The sequence below is a fragment of the Scyliorhinus torazame genome, chromosome 18, assembly GCF_047496885.1.
Source record: "Scyliorhinus torazame isolate Kashiwa2021f chromosome 18, sScyTor2.1, whole genome shotgun sequence".
NCBI classification, from domain to species: Eukaryota; Metazoa; Chordata; class Chondrichthyes; order Carcharhiniformes; family Scyliorhinidae; genus Scyliorhinus; species Scyliorhinus torazame.
Window position 1 is genome coordinate 73,505,846 of NC_092724.1, and position 20,983 is coordinate 73,526,828.

The 20,983-nt window shown below is 49.2% G+C and overlaps 1 long non-coding RNA gene across 1 annotated transcript in view; it reads left to right on the forward strand.

Moving 5' to 3' along the window:
- The window catches only part of LOC140395304 (uncharacterized), a 242,452-nt gene that overhangs the window by 35,849 nt on the left and 185,620 nt on the right, over positions 1–20,983 (forward strand). Inside the window, exons 2-3 of the long non-coding RNA XR_011936151.1 lie at positions 2,240–2,284; positions 2,394–2,495. This is a non-coding gene — a long non-coding RNA (uncharacterized lncRNA). The remainder of the gene's footprint in view (positions 1–2,239; positions 2,285–2,393; positions 2,496–20,983) is intronic.

A 20,983-nucleotide genomic window follows, 5' to 3' on the forward strand; every position in this document is an offset into this window, starting at 1 on the left:
TTACAAATCTTATTGAATTCTTTGAGGAGGTGACCAAGCATGTGGATGAAGGTAAAGCAGTGGATGTAGTGTACATGGATTTTAGTAAGGCATTTGATAAGGTTCCCCATGGTAGGCTTATGCAGAAAGTAAGGAGGCATGGGATAGTGGGAAATTTGGCCAGTTGGATAACGAATTGGCTAACCGATAGAAGTCAGAGAGTGGTGGTGGATGGCAAATATTCAGCCTGGATCCCAGTTACCAGTGGCGTACCGCAGGGATCAGTTATGGGTCCTCTGCTGTTTGTGATTTTCATTAATGACTTGGATGAGGGAGTTGAAGGGTGGGTCAGTAAATTTGCAGATGATACGAAGATTGGTGGAGTTGTGGATAGTAAGGAGGGCTGTTGTCGGCTGCAAAGAGACATAGATAGGATGCAGAGCTGGGCTGAGAAGTGGCAGATGGAGTTTAACCCTGAAAAGTATGAGGTTGTCCATTTTGGAAGGACAAATATGAATGCGGAATACAGGGTTAACGGTAGAGTTCTTGGCAATGTGGAGGAGCAGAGAGATCTTGGGGTCTATGTTCATACATCTTTGAAAGTTGCCACTCAAGTGGATAGAGCTGTGAAGAAGGCCTATGGTGTGCTCGCGTTCATTAACAGAGGGATTGAATTTAAGAGCCGTGAGGTGATGATGCAGCTGTACAAAACTTTGGTAAGGCCACATTTGGAGTACTGTGTACAGTTCTGGTCGCCTCATTTTAGGAAGGATGTGGAAGCTTTCGAAAAGGTGCAAAGAAGATTTACCAGGATGTTGCCTGGAATGGAGAGTAGGTCTTGCGAGGAAAGGTTGAGGGTGCTAGGCCTTTTCTCATTAGAACGGAGAAGGATGAGGGGCGACTTGATAGAGGTTTATAAGATGATCAGGGGAATAGATAGAGTAGACAGTCAGAGACTTTTTCCCCGGGTGGAACAAACCATTACAAGGGGACATAAATTTAAGGTGAAAGGTGGAAGATATAAGAGGGATATCAGAGGTAGGTTCTTTACCCAGAGAGTAGTGGGGGCATGGAATGCACTGCCTGTGGAAGTAGTTGAGTCGGAAACATTAGGGACCTTCAAGCAGCTATTGGATAGGTACATGGATTACGGTAAAATTATATAGTGTAGATTTATTTGTTCTTAAGGGCAGCACGGTAGCATTGTGGATAGCACAATTGCTTCACAGCTCCAGGGTCCCAGGTTCGATTCCGGCTTGGGTCACTGTCTGTGCGGAGTCTGCACGTCCTCCCCGTGTCTGCGTGGGTTTCCTCCGGGTGCTCCGGTTTCCTCCCACAGTCCAAAGATGTACCGGTTAGGTGAATTGGCCAATGATAAATTGCCCTTAATGTCCAAAATTGCCCTTGGTGTTGGGTGGAGGTGTTGAGTTTGGGTAGGGTGCTCTTTCCAAGAGCCGGTGCAGACTCAAAGGGCCGAATGGCCTCCTTCTGCACTGTAAATTCAATGATAATCTCTGATTAATCGAGGAAAGAGGTTCGGCACAACATCGTGGGCCGAAGGACCTGTTCTGTGCTGTATTTTCTATGTTCTATGTTCTATATCATAGAATTTACAGTGCAGAAGGAGGCCATTCGGCCCATCGAGTCTGCACCGGCTCTTGGAAAGAGCACCCTACCCAAGGTCAACACCTCTACCCTATCCCCATAACCCAGTGACCCCACCCAACACTAAGGGCAATTTTGGACACTAAGGGCAATTTATCATGGCCAATCCACCTAACCTGCACATCTTTGGACTGTGGGAGGAAACCGGAGCACCCGGAGGAAACCCACGCACACACGGGGAGGATGTGCAGACTCCGCACAGACAGTGACCCAAGCCGGAATCGAACCTGGGACCCTGGAGCTGTGAAGCAATTGTGCTATCCACAAGGCTACCGTGCTGCCATATCTATGTGTATAGGGCAGAGATATACAATTCAAACTGCTGCTTCAAATTTGCCAATTAATGTCTACTTTACCCGAAGTATAAACTTGTCATGGAGATTGCAGATCTTCCATCTCGCTTCGACTGGGATTGCTTCGATGTCGTCGTTGAAGTCATTCTCTGGTTAGAAATTTTTTTCAAGTTTTGTTTCACAGAAATTTTTTTTTTGCCAACATCTTGTGTCTTACTGAACCTTTTTACTTATCCTTAACATGCACGCCTGGTACCTTACGATTTCCCCTCCTGGTATCATGTGATGTTCTTTGCTTTCAGAATGAGGATGGCTTTGAAGTGCAATGTCTCACAAAGATCATCAGGGTATGTTTTGAACAAAGCTAATTTATTGACATTACGACTAAATAGATTTGACTTGTTTGCTAAGATATAAAAGATTACAGATTCTCTAAAAGTATGATTCTAATTACAGAGCTTCTGATAACAAGACTATTCTCTACCTCGCCTAACAATCTTCTCCCCGAATCAAGAGTATCACGGGATCCATGTGTATGCGCTTGATTGCCATCTAGTGGTTAGTAAATTGTTAACCTTTCATTATTCTTACAATATACATATTGTCACACCCTCCCACCCGGGTTATTACCTCTTCCATCGGGCAGGAGATACAAAAGTCTGCGAACACAATGTGGTTCTATGCATTAGGAGTCATGTGGGACTGTGAAGCCGTGATGTCATTGGCTGACAGATCCCGGGTACTGGTTGGACGTTGACCTCTAGCTCCGCCCTGAAGGCGGAGTATAAGTGCCTGGAGTCCTCCCCCGCAGGCAGTCTACTACTGAACTGCGGGGGAACAGTCACGCTTAATAAAGCCTCATCAACTTCATTCTATTCGTCTCTCGGAGTCTTTGTGCGCTACAATTTATTAAGCGTGACTAAAGGACTATGGAGCTCAGGATCATCCCGGAATGCCTGAGGATCAGCCCCCACGCAGTGAACGCGGCAGCAGCTTTCAAGCACTGGCAGACTTGTTTCGAGGCCTACCTCAGAACGGCCACCGGCCGGGTCACAGAAGACCAAAAACTACAGGTCCTGCACTCGAGGTTAAGCACGGAGATTTTCTCTCTCATCGAAGACGCAGAGGATTTCCAGACGGCGTTCGCAGCACTAAAAAGTCTCTATGTCCGCCCAGTAAACCAGATCTACGCTCGCTTTCAACTCACAACGAGACGGCAAAGTCCCGGAGAATCGATAGATGAATTCCACGCCGCGCTACTAATTTTGGGACGAGCCTGCAGCTGCCCGCCGGTGAACGCAAATGAACACACGGACATGTTAAAGCGCGATGCTTTTGTGGCAGGTATGAACTCCTCCCAAATCCGCCAAAGACTTCTAGAAAAAGAGTCGCTAGGACTCTCAGAGGCACGGCCCTAGCAGCCTCCCTAGACGTGGCCGCGCGAAATACCCGCGCCTACGGCCCCGACCGCGCGGCAGCCCATTGGGCTCCATACGCACCCGTTGCGACAAACCCACCCCCCGGACACCCCACAGGCTTGCGCAGTCCAAACGCCAAGTCGCACCGGGGGAGCCCGCTGCTATTTCTGCGGCCAGGCGAAACACCCCCGGCAGCGCTGCCCGGCCCGCGCAGCGATCTGTAAGAGCTGCGGGAAAAAGGGCCATTTCGCGGCTGTGTGCCGGTCCCGCGAGGTCGCCGCTGTCCCGGGAGAACAGGGAGCCCTGCACGCCGTTTACGCTCCCCAACCCCCCCAGCGCCCCATGTACGACCCGCAGGTGCAACCACTCTGGGTCCCGACCACCGCTCTCCCCGGAGAACAGGGAGCCCTGGACGCCGTTTACGCTCCCCAACCCCCCCCCCCCCCCGCGCCCCATGTATGACCCGCCGGCGCTACCACTTTGGGTCCCGGCCACCACTGTCCCCAGAGAAGAGGGAGTCCTGCGTGTTCCCAATGCTCCCCAACCCCCCCAGCGCCCCATGTGCGACCCGCAGGCGCCGCCATTTTGGGTCCCGGCCACCACGAGGGGAGGAAGGGCGCCGTCATCTTGGACCACCCCAGACCTGTGCGACGCATGGGGGCGGCCATTTTGTCCACCCCCGCCGCCATCTTGTGACCCCCCAGTCATGTGCGATGCATGGGGGCAGCCATCTTGTTCACCCCCGACGCCATCTTGGACGGCAACAACGGACCCCAGTGTCGACGGCTCCACGGGGTTCGAAGAAGACGCTCAACCACTACAACCACGTCTGGCTTCAATGACGCTGGACCAAGCTCGGCCCCGGACGCTCCAGACGACGACGACAACGGTGCTGATAAACGGGCACGAGACACCATGCCTAGTCGACTCCGGGAGCACGGAGAGCTTTATCCACCCCGACACGGTAAGACGCTGTTCCTTGACCATCCATCCCAGCGCACAAAAGATTTCCCTAGCTGCAGGATCCCACTCCGTACAGATCAAAGGCTTCTGCATAGTTACCCTAACGGTGCAAGGGAGGGAGTTCAAAAACTACAGGCTCTACGTCCTTCGCCAACTCTGCGCCCCCACATTACTGGGATTAGACTTCCAGTGCAATCTACAGAGCCTAACCTTCAAATTCGGCGGCCCAATACCCCCACTCACTATCTGCGGCCTCGCAACCCTCAAGGTGCAACCCCCATCCTTGTTTGCAAACCTCACCCCGGATTGCAAACCCGTCGCCACTAGGAGCAGACGGTACAGCGCCCAGGACCGGACCTTCATTCGGTCCGAAGTCCAGCGGCTACTAAAGAAAGGCATAATCCAGGCCAGCAATAGTCCCTGGTGAGCACAGGTGGTAGTAGTAAAGACAGGGGAGAAGCAAAGGATGGTCATAGACTATAGCCAGACCATCAACAGGTACACACAACTAGACGCGTACCCTCTCCCCCGCATATCCGACATGGTCAATCGGATTGCCCAATATAAGGTCTTCTCCACCGTGGACCTCAAGTCCGCCTACCATCAGCTCCCCATCCGCCCAAGTGACCGCAAGTACACAGCCTTCGAGGCAGACGGGCCATTTCCTAAGGGTCCCATTTGGCGTCACAAACGGGGTCTCGGTCTTCCAACGAGAGATGGACCGAATGGTTGATCAACACGGGTTACGGGCCACGTTCCCGTATCTCGACAATGTGACCATCTGCGGCCACGATCAGCAGGACCACGACGCCAACCTCCAAAAATTCCTCCAGACCGCTAAAGCCTTGAACCTCACGTACAACGAGGACAAGTGCGTCTTTAGCACAAACCGGCTAGCCATCCTGGGCTACGTACTGCGCAATGGGATAATTGGCCCCGACCCCGAACGTATGTGCGCCCTCATGGAATTTCCCCTCCCTCACTGCTCAAAAGCCCTAAAACGCTGCCTGGGGTTCTTTTGATACTACGCCCAGTGGGTCCCCCAGTATGCAGACAAGGCCCGCCCCCTAATACAGACCTCGACCTTCCCTCTGTCGACAGAGGCTTGCCAGGCCTTCAGCCGCATCAAAGCGGATATCGCAAAGGCCACGATGCGCGCCATCGACGAGTCCCTCCCCTTCCAGGTCGAGAGCGACGCCTCCGACGTAGCTCTAGCGGCCACCCTTAACCAAGCGGGCAGACCCGTGGCCTTTTTCTCCCGAACCCTCCACGCTTCAGAAATCCGCCAATCCTCAGTGAAAAGGAAGCCCAAGACATAGTGGAAGCTGTGCGACATTGGAGGCATTACCTGGCCGGCAGGAGATTCACTCTCCTCACGGACCAACGGTCGGTAGCCTTCATGTTCGATAATGCACAGCGGGGCAAAATCAAAAACGACAAGATCTTAAGGTGGAGGATCGAGCTCTCCACCTTCAACTACGAGATCTTGTATCGTCCCGGAAAGCTGAACGAGCCGTCCGATGCCCTATCCCGCGGCACATGTGCCAACGCACAAATTAACCGCCTCCAAACCCTCCACGAGGACCTCTGCCACCCGGGGGTCACTCGGTTCTACCACTTTATTAAATCCCGCAACCTCCCATACTCTTTAGAGGAGGTCCGTACAGTCACAAGGGACTGCCACATCTGCGCAGAGTGCAAACCGCATTTTTTCAGGCCGGATGGTGCGCACCTGATTAAGGCTTCCCGCCCCTTTGAACGCCTTAGTCTGGATTTCAAAGGACCCCTCCCCTCCACCGACCGCAACATATACTTCCTTAATGTGGTGGACGAGTACTCCCGCTTCCCATTCGCCATCCCCTGCTCTGACATGACCGCGGCCACAGTCATTAAAGCCCTGAACACCATATTCACACTGTTCGGTTGCCCCGCATACGTCCACAGCGACAGGGGGTCCTCCTTCATGAGTGACTAGCTGCGCCAGTTCCTGCTTCACGCGAACCCGCAGTACGCTTACGTGGAGTACCCCGACGGCCGACAGGACACGGTCTCCCTGCGAGATCTGGCGCCCGCCGGCAACACACACACTCCCCCGACACCAATCACCCAACCCCCCCCTTCCTGCCACCGCCGCACCCCGCGACCGCCCCCTTCCCAGGAGGATCGGTCCTCCTCCCAGGCCCGACCAGGAACGAAGCCCAAGCTGAAACCGTAAGGCTCCCGGAGACGACAACACCGGAACAAGCACCACCACCACCACCAGGGCCGAGGCGATCGACACGGACGACCAGACCGCCCGACCGACTCGTGGCGTCGATCTAACAGTACAATATGTGGACTTTTAACGAGAACATTTTGTCTTTTCCTGACGATTACTGTAAATAGTTTGAAACAAAAAAAAACCTTGTACATACTGTAATAACATGCGAAAGTTTCCCTCCCAGGACCAGCCTTGTAAACCCTTACCACCATGCGAAGCATCACCCCGCCGGGTTCATTTTTAACAAGGGGTGAATGTGGTAGTATGCATTAGGGGTCATGTGGGACTGTGAAGCCGTGATGTCATTGGCTGACAGATCCCGGGTCCTGGTTGGACGTTGACCTCTAGCTCCGCCCTGAAGGCGGAGTATAAGTATCTGGAGTCCTCCCCCGCAGGCAGTCTACTACTGAACTGCGGGGGAACAGTCACGCTTAATAAAGCCTCATCGACTTCACTCTATTCGTCTCTCGGAGTCTTTGTGCGCTACACACGCACTAACAGATTCAAAAAAATATTCTTCCCCGCTGTTACCAGACTCCTGAATGGCCCTCTAATGGACTGAACTGATCGCTCCAAGCATTTTTGCTATGTAGCACTACACTCCGTATGCTTTACCCAATGCCTATGTCTATCTGTTTTGTAGCCATCTGGGATGGCCACTTCCAGAACACAAAATGGACGCTCACAGAGAATGTAGGGAAATGTGGACAATACTAGACAACAAGCAGGCACAGAGCCTGAATGTATATTTGGGAAGCAAATATACCAGACGGAATCGTAACTCTGGGTCGATTAACATATTAATGGCCCATCTCCGAAGAACAAAGGACTAACACTCAGGTAATTGATACTGTCGCAGACATCCTGGCGTCAGTACCCCAACCGAAAGACACAAACAAAGCAAGGCCAACGGCCACCTAAGACACGCCCAGCCATCAGAGCACCCATCCCTTTATTGGTTAAGATTGATAACAATGATCGAGAAGCTGCCCAATTAATTGGGACCAAGTTTAAAACCCGCCTAAAAGCGTGCGAAGCCCCTCCAAGTATAAGAAGGAACCTCCACGAGAGATTCACTCTCTTGGATTCGGTTCTCAAGCGGAGAGACCCTTCCACCAGCATCCCAGAAGCAAGTAAGTTCAAGGTCAACGCTCGCTACCAGACGGACGACCTTAGCTGTACTCCTTTTTTAAAAAATATATTTTATTCAAGTTTTTTGGCCAAACATAACAATACGTAGTGTTTCTTTTACACAAAAATAAAGCAATATAAATAACTGTGGCCAGTTTTAAACAAATAAATAAGTAATATATAAACAAAAACAAAAACAGAACTAAATGGCAACTGCCTTGTCCAAAATAAATACTCTCCAAAAATACAATCCAACAATCCAATATACAATTACATATACCAAATACCTATACATATACAATAACATCCCTGAGAGTCCGTCCGATTCCTCCCCCCCGCCCTCCCCTCCCTCCCCCCTGGGTTGCTGCTGTTGTCTACTTCTTTTCCATTCCCTCTATCTTTCTGTGAGGTAGTCGACGAACGGTTGCCACCGCCTGGTGAACCCCTGAGCCGAACCTCTTAACACAAACTTAATCCGTTCTAACTTTATAAACCCTGCCATATCGTTTATCCAGGTCTCCACACCCGGGGGTTTGGCTTCCTTCCACATTAACAATATCCTGCGCCGGGCTACAAGGGACACAAAGGCCAACACGTCAGCTTCTCTCGCCTCCTGCACTCCCGGCTCTTCTGCAACCCCAAATATAGCCAACCCCCAGCATGGTTCGACCCGGACCCCCACCACCTTCGAAAGCACCTTAGCTGTACTCCTGTTACCTCTTCGAACCCAACAGCCTCAGATCCGAACAACGGCCATTGTTCCTCTGACTGAGTGGGCACCCAAAGTTAAGTATAGGCGTAGCGTTAGAGATAGTTTAGTTTGTAGTACTGTTGTGCATGAGTAGATCTTACTGTGTGTGTAAATAAATAGTATTGACTTTGAACTAACTAACTGGTGTATTGGCTCTTTGATCGGTATTCGGGTTGAACCTTGTGGCGGTATCGAGAGATACCTGACGACTCTGAAAGCATACTCATAATTAAGATTAAGAAAGGCGACCATATTGACCGCCATATTTATATCTAAATAAATATAGCAACAGTTTACATTGTGTATTTATCGGCTGTCCTATGTTTTTCATGGATGGAACAATCTCTCTGGACTGTACACAGACCAGATACTTTTCACTGTACCTCGGTACATGTGACAATAAATCCAAATCCAATGCAAGTGTTTTGCTGCAAATAAGAAAAACAGGCCTGACAAAGATGCACCAGGAGGATGTGATTGTGGATGGTTTCCTGGTCTATGGAGACACAATGGAAGAAGCCAAAGCAGATCATGCAAGGAATCTAATGAGACTACCTAATCAAATTTTGCCCAATTTGTCATTAGAGTGTAAACTTTTAGGGCAGCATGGTGGCTCAGTGGTTAGCACTGCTGCCTCACAGGGCAGCACAGTGGCGCAGTGGTAGCACTGCGGTCTCACGGCACCGAGGTCCCAAGTTTGATCCCGGATCTGGGTCACTTTCCGTGTGGAGTTTGCACATTCTCCTCGTGTTTGTGTGGGTTTCTCCCCCACAACCCAAAAATGTGCAGGGTAAGTGGATTGAACATGCTAAATTAAATTGTCCCTTAATTGGAAAAAATGAATTGGGTATTCTAAATTTATAAACAAAAGGCACTGCTGCCTCACGGCACTGAGGTCCAGGTTCGATCCTGGCCTTGGGTCACTGTCCGTGTAGTTTGCATATTCTCCCCGTGTTTGCGTAGGTTTCGCCTCCACAACCCAAAGATGTGCAGGGTAGGTGAATTGGTAGCTAACTGTGCCGCCCTTTAAACAAAGATGAAGCCCATGGAATCAAATGAACAATGGCAGCATGGATACAAAACTATCTGAGTGACGGGAAACAGATTAGTGGTAAACAGTTATTAGTACACACTGTTTAGAATGTATACATGCACAAATCATTGAAAGTGGCCGGACAAATTGAGAAATAGGTTAAAAATGTTTATAGGATCCTAGGTTGGAGAATAGACACAGCAAGTAAGTTATGATCAATATTTATAAAACATTGATTTGGCCTCACCTAGAGTATTATGTCCAGTTCTAGGCAACACATTTTAGGGAGGATCTGAAGAGAGGCTGCAGAAAATATTGATAAGAATGGTTCCAAGAATGATAGGTTGCAGTTACATAGATAGATTGGTGAAGCTGGTGCTGCTCTCCTTAAAAAGAGAAGATTGAGATGAGATTTGATAGAGCTGATCAAAATCATGAGGGGTCTGGACAAAGCAGATGGGGAGAAACTTGCCATTGGGTGAAGGGTGGCACAGAGTTAGCACTGCTGCCCCGCAGCTCCAGGGGTTGGGGTTCAATTCCAGCCTTGGGTGACTGTCTATGTGCAGTTTTCACGTTCTCCCCATATTTGCATGGATTATCTCTGGATGCTCCCGTTACCTCCCACAATCCAAAGATAGGTGGATTAGCCATTATCAATGCACAAGGGTAAGGGCCACATGTGGTGCAGTGGTTAGCACTGGGACTGCGGTGCTGAGGACCCGAGTTCGAATCCCAGCCCTGGGTCACTGTCCATGTGGAGTTTGCACATCCTCCCCATGTCTGCGTGGGTTTCACCCCCGCAACCCAAAGATGTGCAGGTTAGGTGGATTGGTCACGCTAAATTGCCCTTTAATTGAAAAAAGAAATAATTGGGTACTCTAAATTTTAAAAAAAATCAATGCACAGGGTTACGGAGATAGGGTGGGGATGGGGGTTGGGTTCAGGTTGAGGGCTCTTTCAGAAGGTCGGTGCAGACTCAATGGGCCGAATGGCCTTCTTCTGCACTGTAGGAATTCTATAGAGAGCCAGAAGGCACAGATTTAAGACCAGGTGATAATGCGTGAAATGGATCCAGCAGAGGGCAGTAGAGCAGAGCTGCTGATTGGCCGTTGCGGGGAATATTTGCATTCGTGCATTGCGGTCACTGCATCCAGAAAGTGTACCGGAGCAAGACACCCTAGGTGTTCAAGTCAAGGCAAGAATCCAGCAGAGGGCAGTAGAAAGGAGCTGCTGATTGGCTGTTGCGGGGAAAATTTGCATCCGTGCATTGCGGTCACTGCATCCAGAAAGTGTACCTGAGCAAGACACCCGAGGTGGTCAAGTCAAGGCAAGCATCCAGCAGAGGGCAGTAGAGTGGAGCTGCTGAATGGCTGTTGGGGGGAAAATTTGCATCCGTGCATTGCGGTACTGCATCCAAAAGGTGGTTTGCGGAGGAGCTGTTGTCAAGTCAAGGCAAGCAGAGGGCAGTAGAGCGGAGCTGCTGATTGGCTGTTGCGGGGAAAATGTGCATCCGTGCATTGCGGTCACTGCATCCAAAATGTGTTTTGTGGAGGAGCTGTTGTCAAGTCAAGGCAAGCAGAGGGCAGTAGAGGGGAGCTGCTGATTGGCTGATGCGGTGAAAATTTGCAACCGTGCATTGCGGTCACTGCATCCAAAAGGTGGTTTGTGGAGGAGCTGTTGTCAAGTCAAGGCAAACAGAGGGTAGTACAGCGGAGCTCCTGATTGGCTGTTGCGGGGAAAATTTGCATCCGTGCATTGCGGTCACTGCATCCAAAAGGAGGTGTGTGGAGGAGTTGTTGTCAAGTGACAGTTAAGCCCGAAACACTTCTTAAGTGTTTCCCTCCTTACCTCCTCCTCTAAGCAAAAAAAAAGACAATCACTGTAAGGATCCCAGCCAAGTAAAGATCAAGAGGGAGACTCGAGGGCAGGTAGAAGTAGAAAGAAGTTGAACCGTGATGTCACAGCCTGCAGGTAAATGATTGGCTGTGACTAGTAAGTAGTTTTTCTTTTCCCTGAGGTGTTATCATGCAGGGCGCAGTGGTTGCTGAGTGAGTGCTTGCTGAGAAGGGGAGTAAATTTTTTTTTAAAAACTTACTGTTCGGAGTGTAAAAATGGCAGGAGATCCCAGACCCGTGTTATTCTCCTCTTGCTCAATGTGGGAGTTCAGGGACGCAGTCGATGCCCCTGACTCCTTTATCTGTGGGAAGTGTGGCCAGCTGCAGCTCCTGTTAGACCGCATGATGGCTCTGGAGCTGCGGATGGACTCACTTTGGAGCATTCGCGATGCTGAGGAGGTCGTGGAGAGCATGTTCAGGGTCGTGGATAGCATGTTCAGTGAGTTGGTCACACCGCAGATTAGGATCGGTAAGGGAGACAGGGAATGGGTGACCAAAAGTCAGAGAAAGAGCAGGAAGGCAGTGCAGGTGGCCCCTGCGGTCATCTCCCTCCAAAACAGGTATGCCATTTTGGATACTGTTGGGGGAGATGACTCACAGAGGAAGGCAGTAGTAGCCAGGCTCATGGCTCTGCTGCATAGAAGGGCGGGAAAAAGACTGGCAGGGCTATAGTCATAGGGGATTCAATCATAAGGGGAGTAGACAGGCGTTTCTGTGTTCGAAAACGAGACTCCCGAATGGTATGTTGCCTCCCGGGTCAGGATGTCTCAGATCGGCTGCAGGACATACTAAAGGGGGAGGGTGAACAGCCAGTTGTCGTGGTGCATATAAGCACCAATGATATAGGTACAAAACAGAATTTAGGGAGTTAGGAGATAAGTTAAAAAGCAGGGCCTCAAAGGTAGTAATCGCAGGATTGCTACCAGTGCCACGAGACAGTCAGAGTAGAAATTCAAGAATAGTCAGAATGAATACGTGGCTTGAGAGATGGTGCAGGAGGGAGGGGACATTGGAACCGGTTCTGGGGGGCGGTGGGACCATTACAAATCGGATGGTCTACACCTGGGCAGGACTGGAAACAATGTCCTAGGGGGTGCTTTTGCTAACACTGTTGGGGAGGTTTTTAATTAATGTGGCAGGGGGATGGGAACCAGATTAGGATTTTACAGGTCAGTAAAGAGGCAGCAACTAAAGCCAGTAAGATATAAGACAATAAACTCAATGTGACTAAGGGGAAGAGTAGACAGGGAAGAGATGGTGAACGCAAAGGGACAGGTGGTCTGAGGTGCATTTGTTTCAATGCGAGAAGTGTAGCAGGTAAGGCAGATGAATTTAGGGCTTGGATTAGTATCTGGGAATATGATACTATGGTATTACTGAGACTTGGTTGAGGGAAGGGCAAGACTGGCAACTAAATATCCCAGGGTATATATGCTTCAGGAGGGATAGAGAGGGAGGTAAAAGGGGTGGAGGAGTTGCATTACTGGTCAGAGATGATATCACAGCTGTGATTAAGGAGGGCACGATGGAGGATTTGAGCACTGAGGCAATATGGGTAGAGCTAAGAAATAGGAAGGGTGCACTAACATTGTTGGGACTTTACTACAAGCCTCCCAAAAGCGAGCGTGAAGTAGAGGTACAAATATGTAGACAGATTATAGAAAAATCTAGGAGCAATTGGGTGGTCGTGATGGGAGATTTTAACTTCCCCAACATTGAATGGGACTCATGTAGTGTTGGAGGCGTGGATGGAACAGAATTTGTAAGGAGCATCCAGGAGAGTTTTTCAAAGCAGTATGTAAATAGTCCAACTCGGGAAGGGGCCATACTGGACCCGGTATTGGGGAATGATCCCGGCCAGGTGGTTGAAGTTTCAGTCGGTGATTACTTTGGGAATAGTGATCACAATTCCGTAAGTTTTAGAATACTCATGGACCAAGACGAGAATGGTCCTAAAGGAAGAGTGATAAATTGGGGAAAGGCCAAGTATAACAAAATTCAGCAGGAGCTAGGGAATGTGGATTGGGAGCAGCTGTTTAAGGGTAAATCCACATTTGAAATGTGGGAGTCTTTTAAGGAAAGGTTGATTAGAGTGCAGGACAGACATGTCCCTGTGAAAATGAGGGATAGAAATGGCAAGAATAGGGAACCATGGATGACGGGTGGAATTGTGAGACTAGCTAAAATGAAAAAGGAAGAATACATAAGATCTAGGTGACTTAAAACTGATGAAGCTTTGGAGGAATATCGGGAAAGTAGGACAAATCTCAAACGTGCAATAAAGAGGGCTAAAACGGGTTATGAAATATCTTTGGCTAACAGGGTTAAGGAAAATCCCAAAGCCTTTTATTTGTATATAAGGAGCAAGAGGGTAACTAGAGAAAGGATTTGTCCACTCAAAGACAAAAGAGGGAATTTATGCGTGGAGTCAGAGGAAATGGGTGAGATTCTTAATGAGTACTTTGCATTGGTATTCACCAAGGAGAGGGACATGACGGATGTTGAGGCTAGGGATGGATGTTTAAATACTCTAGGTCAAGTCAGCATAAGGAAGGGGGAAGTTCTGGGAATTCTAAAAGGCATTAAGGTGGACAAGTCCCCAGGTCCGGATGGGATCTATCCCAGTTTACTGAGGGAAGCGAGGGACGGAATAGCTGGGGCTTCAACTGGAGCATGGGTGAGGTCCTGGAGAACTGGAGAATTACTAATGTAGTCCCTTTGTTTAAGAAGGGTAGCAGAGATAATCGAGGGAATTATAGACCTGTGAGCTTGATGTCAGTGGGAGGCAAACTGTTGGAGAAGATACTGACGGATAGGATCTATTACATTTGGAAGAAAATAGACTTATCAGTGATAGGCAGCATGGTTTTCTGCAGGGAATATCATGCCTTACAAACCTAATAGAATTCTTTGAGGAAGTGACAAAGTTAATTGATGAGGGAAGGGCTGTAGATGTCATATACATGGACTTCAGTAAGGCGTTTGATAAAGTTTCCCATGGCAGGTTGATTAAAAAAGTGAAGTCGTATGAGGTTCAGGGTGTACTAGCTAGATGGATAAAGAACTGGCTGGGCAACAGGAGACAGAGAGTAGTGGTGGAAGGGCATGTCTCAAAATGGAGAAAGGTGACTAGTGGTGTTCCACAGGGATCCGTGCTCGGACCACTATTGTTTGTGATATACATAAATGATCTGGACGAAGGTATAGGTGGTCTGATTAGCAAGTTTGCAGATGATACTAAGATTGGTGGAGTTGCAGATAGCGAGGAGAACGTCAGAGAATACAGCAAAATATAGATAGATTGGAGAGTTGGGCAGAGAAATGGCAGATGGAATTCAATCCAGGCAAATGCGAGGTGATGCATTTTGGAAGATCTAATTCAAGAGCGGACTATACGGTCAATGGACGAGTCCTGGGGAAAATTGATATACAGAGAGATCTGGGAGTTCAGGTCCATTGTACCCTGAAGGTGGCAACGCAGGTCGATAGAGTGGTCAAGAAGGCATACAGCATGCTTGCCTTCATCAGACGGAGTATTGAGTACAAGAGTCGGCAGGTCATGTTACAGTTGTATAGGACTTTGGTTCGGCCACATTTGGAATACTGCGTGCAGTTCTGGTCGCCACATTACCAGAAGGATGTGGATGCTTTAGAGAGCGTGCAGAGGAGGTTCACCAGGATGTTGCCGGGTATGGAGGGTGCTAGCTATGAAGAAAGGTTGAGTAGATTAGGATTGTTTTCGTTGGAAAGACAGAGGTTGAGGGGGGATCTGATTGACGTCTACAAAATTATGAGAGGTATGGACAGAGTCGGGGGAAACTGAAGAGACATCACAGAAAAGCTGTGACCTGAGTGGCTTGTTGGGAATCTACACGAAATTTAAAAAATTAAGCATTGGTAACTAATTAAACATAATTACTTAATTATAATTTAGAGGGGTATCTAAGCCAGAGATCGGAGAGTACTATATTTAGCTTTTGCATTTCTATTAGAAATCTAGTGCTAGGAAACAGATAGTTAACAGTAACTTTGAAATGTTTTTAAAAATAGATTTTTAAAAATAGATTTTTAAAATTTTAATTAATAGACGCAATGTCAGTTAGAGGGGTGCAGTGCTCTGACTGTGAGATGTGGCAGGTCCGGGAGGCTTCCAGCGTCCCTGATGGCTTCATCTGCAGAAAGTGCACCCAACTGGAGCTCCTCACAGACCGCATGGTTCGGTTGGAGCAGCAATTGGATGCACTTAGGAGCATGCAGGTGGCGGAAAGCATCATAGATTGCAGTTATGTAAATGTAGTCACACCCAAGGTGCAGGCAGAGAAATGGGTGACCACCAGAAAGGACAGGCAGTCAGTGCAGGAATCCCCTGTGGTTGTCCCCCTCTCGAACAGGTATACCCCTTTGGATACTGTCGGGGGGGATAGCCTATCAGGGGAAAACAGCAGCAGCCAGAGCAGTGGCACCACGGCTGGCTCTGATGTTCAGAAGGGAGGGTCAAAGTGCAGAAGAGCAATAGTAATAGGGGACTCTATAGTCAGGGGCACTGATAGGCGCTTCTGTGGACATGAAAGAGACTCCAGGATGGTATGCTGCCTCCCTGGTGCCAGGGTCCAGGATGTCTCCGAACGGGTAGAGGGCATCCTGAAGGGGGAGGGCAAACAGGCAGAGGTCGTTGTACATATTGGTACTAACGACATAGGCAGGAAGGGCATGAGGTCCTGCAGCAGGAGTTCAGGGAGCTAGGCAGAAAGTTAAAAGTCATGACCTCTCGGGTTGTAATCTCGGGATTACTCCCTGTGCCACGTGCCAGTGAGGCTAGAAATAGGAAGATAGAGCAGCTAAACACGTGGCTAAACAGCTGGTGTAGGAGGGAGGGTTTCCATTATCTGGACCACTTGGAGCTCTTCCGGGGCAGGTGTGACCTATATAAGAAGGACGGGTTGCATCTAAACCGGAGAGGCATAAATATCCTGGCCGTGAGGTTTGCTAGTATCACACGGGAGGGTTTAAACTAGTATGGCAGGGGGGGTGGGCACGGGAGCAATAGGTCAGAAGGTGCGAGCATTGAGGGAGAACTAGGGAATAGGGACAGTGGGGCTCTGAGGCAGAGCAGACAGGGAGAAGTTGCTGAACACAGCGGGTCTGGTGACCTGAAGTGCATATGTTTTAATGCAAGAAGTATTACGGGTAAGGCAGATGAACTTAGAGCTTGGATTAGTACTTGGAACTATGATGTTGTTGCCATTACAGAGACCTGGTTGAGGGAAGGACAGGATTGGCAGCTAAACGTTCCAGGATTTAGATGTTTCAGGCGGGATAGAGGGGGATGTAAAAGGGGAGGCGGAGTTGCGCTACTGGTTAGGGAGAATATCACAGCTGTACTGCGGGAGGACACCTCAGAGGGCAGTGAGGCTATATGGGTAGAGATCAGGAATAAGAAGGGTGCAGTCACAATGTTGGGGGTTTACTACAGGCCTCCCAACAGCCAGCGGGAGATAGAGGAGCAGATAGGTAGACAGATTTTGGAAAAGAGTAAAAACAACAGGGTTGTGGTGATGGGAGACTTCAACTTCCCCAATATTGACTGGGACTCACTTAGTGCCAGGGGCTTAGATGGGGCGGAGTTTGTAAGGAGCATCCAGGAGGGCTTCTTAAAACAATATGTAGACAGTCCAACTAGGGAAGGGGCGGTACTGGACCTGGTATTGGGGAATGAGCCCGGCCAGGTGGTAGATGTTTCAGTAGGGGAGCATTTCGGTAACAGTGACCACAATTCAGTAAGTTTTAAAGTACTGGTGGACAAGGATAAGAGTGGTCGTAGGATGAATGTGCTAAATTGGGGGAAGGCTAATTATAACAATATTCGGCGGGAACTGAAGAACATAGATTGGGGGCGGATGTTTGAGGGCAAATCAACATCTGACATGTGGGAGGCTTTCAAGTGTCAGTTGAAAGGAATTCAGGACCGGCGTGTTTCTGTCAGGAAGAAGGATAAATACGGCAATTTTCGGGAACCTTGGATAACGAGAGATATTGTAGGCCTCGTCAAAAAGAAAAAGGAGGCATTTGTCAGGGCTAAAAGGCTGGGAACAGACGAAGCCTGCGTGGAATATAAGGAAAGTAGGAAGGAACTTAAGCAAGGAGTCAGGAGGGCTAGAAGGGGTCACGAAAAGTCATTGGCAAATAGGGTTAAGGAAAATCCCAAGGCTTTTTACATGTACATAAAAAGCAAGAGGGTAGCCAGGGAAAGGGTTGGCCCACTGAAGGATAGGCAAGGGAATCTATGTGTGGAGCCAGAGGAAATGGGTGAGGTACTAAATGAATACTTTGCATCAGTATTCACCAAAGAGAACAAATTGGTAGATGTTGAGTCTGGAGAAGGGTGTGTAGATAGCCTGGGTCACATTGAGATCCAAAAAGACGCGGTGTTGGGTGTCTTAAAAAATATTAAGGTAGATAAGTCCCCAGGGCCTGATGGGACCTACCCCAGAATACTGAAGGAGGCTGGAGAGGAAATTGCTGAGGCCTTGACAGAAATCTTTGGATCCTCACTGTCTTCAGGTGATGTCCCGGAGGACTGGAGAATAGCCAATGTTGTTCCTCTGTTTAAGAAGGGTAGCAAGGATAATCCAGGGAACTACAGGCCGGTGAGCCTTACTTCAGTGGTAGGGAAATTACTGGAGAGAATTCTTAGAGACAGGATCTACTCCCATTTGGAAGTAAATGGACGTATTAGTGAGAGGCAGCATGGTTTTGTGAAGGGGAGGTCGTGTCTCACTAACTTGATAGAGTTTTTCGAGGAGGTCACTAAGATGATTGATGCAGGTAGGGCAGTGGATGTTGTCGATATGGACTTCAGTAAGGCCTTTGACAATGTCCCTCATGGTAGACTAGTACAAAAGGTGAAGTCACAAGGGATCAGGGGTGAGCTGGCAAGGTGGATACAGAACTGGCTAGGTCATAGAAGGCAGAGAGTAGCAATGGAAGGATGCTTTTCTAATTGGAGGGTTGTGACCAGTGGTGTTCCACAGGGATCAGTGCTGGGACCTTTGTTGTTTGTAGTATATATAAATGATTTGGAGGAAAATGTAACTGGTCTGATTAGTAAGTTTGCAGACGACACAAAGGTTGGTGGAATTGCGGATAGCGATGAGGACTGTCAGAGGATACAGCAGGATTTAGATCGTTTGGAGGCTTGGGCGGAGAGATGGCAGATGGGGTTTCATCCGGACAAATGTGAGGTAATGCATTTTGGAAGGTCTTAATGCAGGTAGGGAATATGCAGTGAATGGTAGAACCCTCAAGAGTATTGAAAGTCAGAGATATCTAGGTGTGCAGGTCCACAGGTCACTAAAAGGGGCAACACAGGTGGAGAAGGTAGTCAAGAAGGCATACGGCATTCTTGCCTTCATTGGCCGGGGCATTGAGTATAAGAATTGGCAAGTCATGTTGCAGATGTATAGAACCTTAGTTAGGCCACACTTGGAGTATAGTGTTCAATTCTGGTCGCCACACTACCAGAAGGATGTGGAGGCTTTAGAGACGGTGCAGAAGAGATTTACCAGGATGTTGCCTGGTATGATGGGCATGAGCTATGAGGAGCTGTTGAATAAACTCGGTTTGTTCTCACTGGAACAACGGAGGTTGAGGGGCGACCTGATAGAGGTCTACAAAATTATGAGGGGCATAGACAAAGTGGATAGTCAGAGGCTTTTCCCCAGGGTAGAGGGGTCAATTACTAGGGGGCATAGGTTTGAGGTGCGAGGGGCAAGGTTCAGAGGAGCTGTACGAGGCAAGTCTTTTACACAGAGGGTAGTTGGGTGCCTGGAACTCGCTGCCGGAGGAGGTGGTGGAAGCAGGGACGATAGTGACATGTAAGGGGCATCTTGACAAATACATGAATAGGATGGGATAGAGGGATACGGACCCAGGAAGTGTAGAAGATTGTAGTTTAGTCGGGCTGCATGGTCGGCACGGGCTTGGAGGGCCGAAAGGCCTGTTCCTGTGCTGTACTTTTCTTTGTTCTTTGAGCCAACATTGATTTTTCAACAGGCCATTCAGATAGTGTTGCCTCGAGAGAGTGCAGAAAGGGGAGTGCAGGAGCTACAGGGATTGGAAGTGCATACCTTGGGGTGCAACCCCTTCCGTCCAAATATGTCTCCGCGCACCCCTGCCGTACCTGGGCGGGGTGACGTCCGGATCGACGCCAGTGGCTGCCGGACGTTCCTCCCTGAAGGGAGCCTTCTCCAGAACCTATGGATGAGGAGCCATGTCAGAGTCGGACTCGTGGACGCCGACACCGTCGCAGACACCGATCCTGGGGGTGCCAGAGGTACTGTCGTTCCGACAGAAACTGGGGCCAGCCCAGGGACCGTACCTTCCATTTGGATTAACCTCCAGCGACTACTCCCGAGGATGTGGAAATGGAGGTTGGAGGAGGGTACAGAGATAGGAAGGGTTGTAGTGGTTGGAGGAGGTTACAGAGAGAGGGAGAGATGTAGGTGCTGGAGTAGGTTACAGAGATAGCTAGTGTTATAGGGGCTGGAGGAGGTTACAGAGATAGGGAGGGTTGTAGATGCTGGAAGAGGTTACAGAAATAGGGAGGGATGTAGTGGCTGGCAGAGGTTACAGAGATGGGAGGGTTATCGGACCTGGAAGAGGTTACAGAATCAGGGAAGATTGTTGGGTCTGGAGGAGGTTATAGAGATAGGGAGGGTGGTAGGGGCTGGAGGAGTTTACAGAGATAGGGAAGCTTGTAGGGGCTGGAGGAGGCTACAGATAGAGGGGGTGGAGGTGACCCTCCAGCTTCTGTTCAAAATGAAACTAAAACCTGAAAACAGTCTCACAGAGGAAGGAACATTCCAACACAGTCATCACCAGTCAGCATAGATTATCAGCTAAGGCCGGGCAATCGTAAAACAGCTCATTGGTCGCTAGCCAAGTCCATCAAGAGGTGACCAAACAGCACAGCATGCTGGAGTACCCTAGTTTTTTCTCAATTAAAGGTGAAGTTCATCTTAAGGCATAAGTCCTATTAATTGTCCAGGTACAAAAATTGAAAAAGTAGAATTACAGAAATCAAGAGGAAAAACAAGGGATTGTCAGGGATTAACAGTAGGATCCTTACATTGTTCTGGTGGACCCCCATGCAAAATAGCTGGCAGTCCACAAAATGGCATCAATCACCTCTCGGGCGACCATCGAGCGATTGCATTTTTCCCTTTCCACTCATGGAGTCCCAGAGGTACTCGTGACCGATAGTGGGGCCTCCTTCACGAGTGAGGAATTTGCCGCTTTTATGAAGAACAACAGGATTCAGCCAATACTATCCAGCTTAGAGTGGTTTGGCAGAGAGGGCCGTGCAGACGGTTAAGCAGGGGCTCAAGAAACAGACCTCCGACTCGACGGACACAAAGTGGTAGGATTTTTATTTTCACAGTACCATGTTACACACAGTGACCGGGTAGCCCCGCTGAGATGTTAATGGGCCGTAGACTTCAGACACAGCCGAGTTTGATTCTCCGGACATCGGTGCGAAGGTGCGTCATAACCAAGATTCACAAGATTGTTGCCCAGTTTGACGTTGACCTCTTTG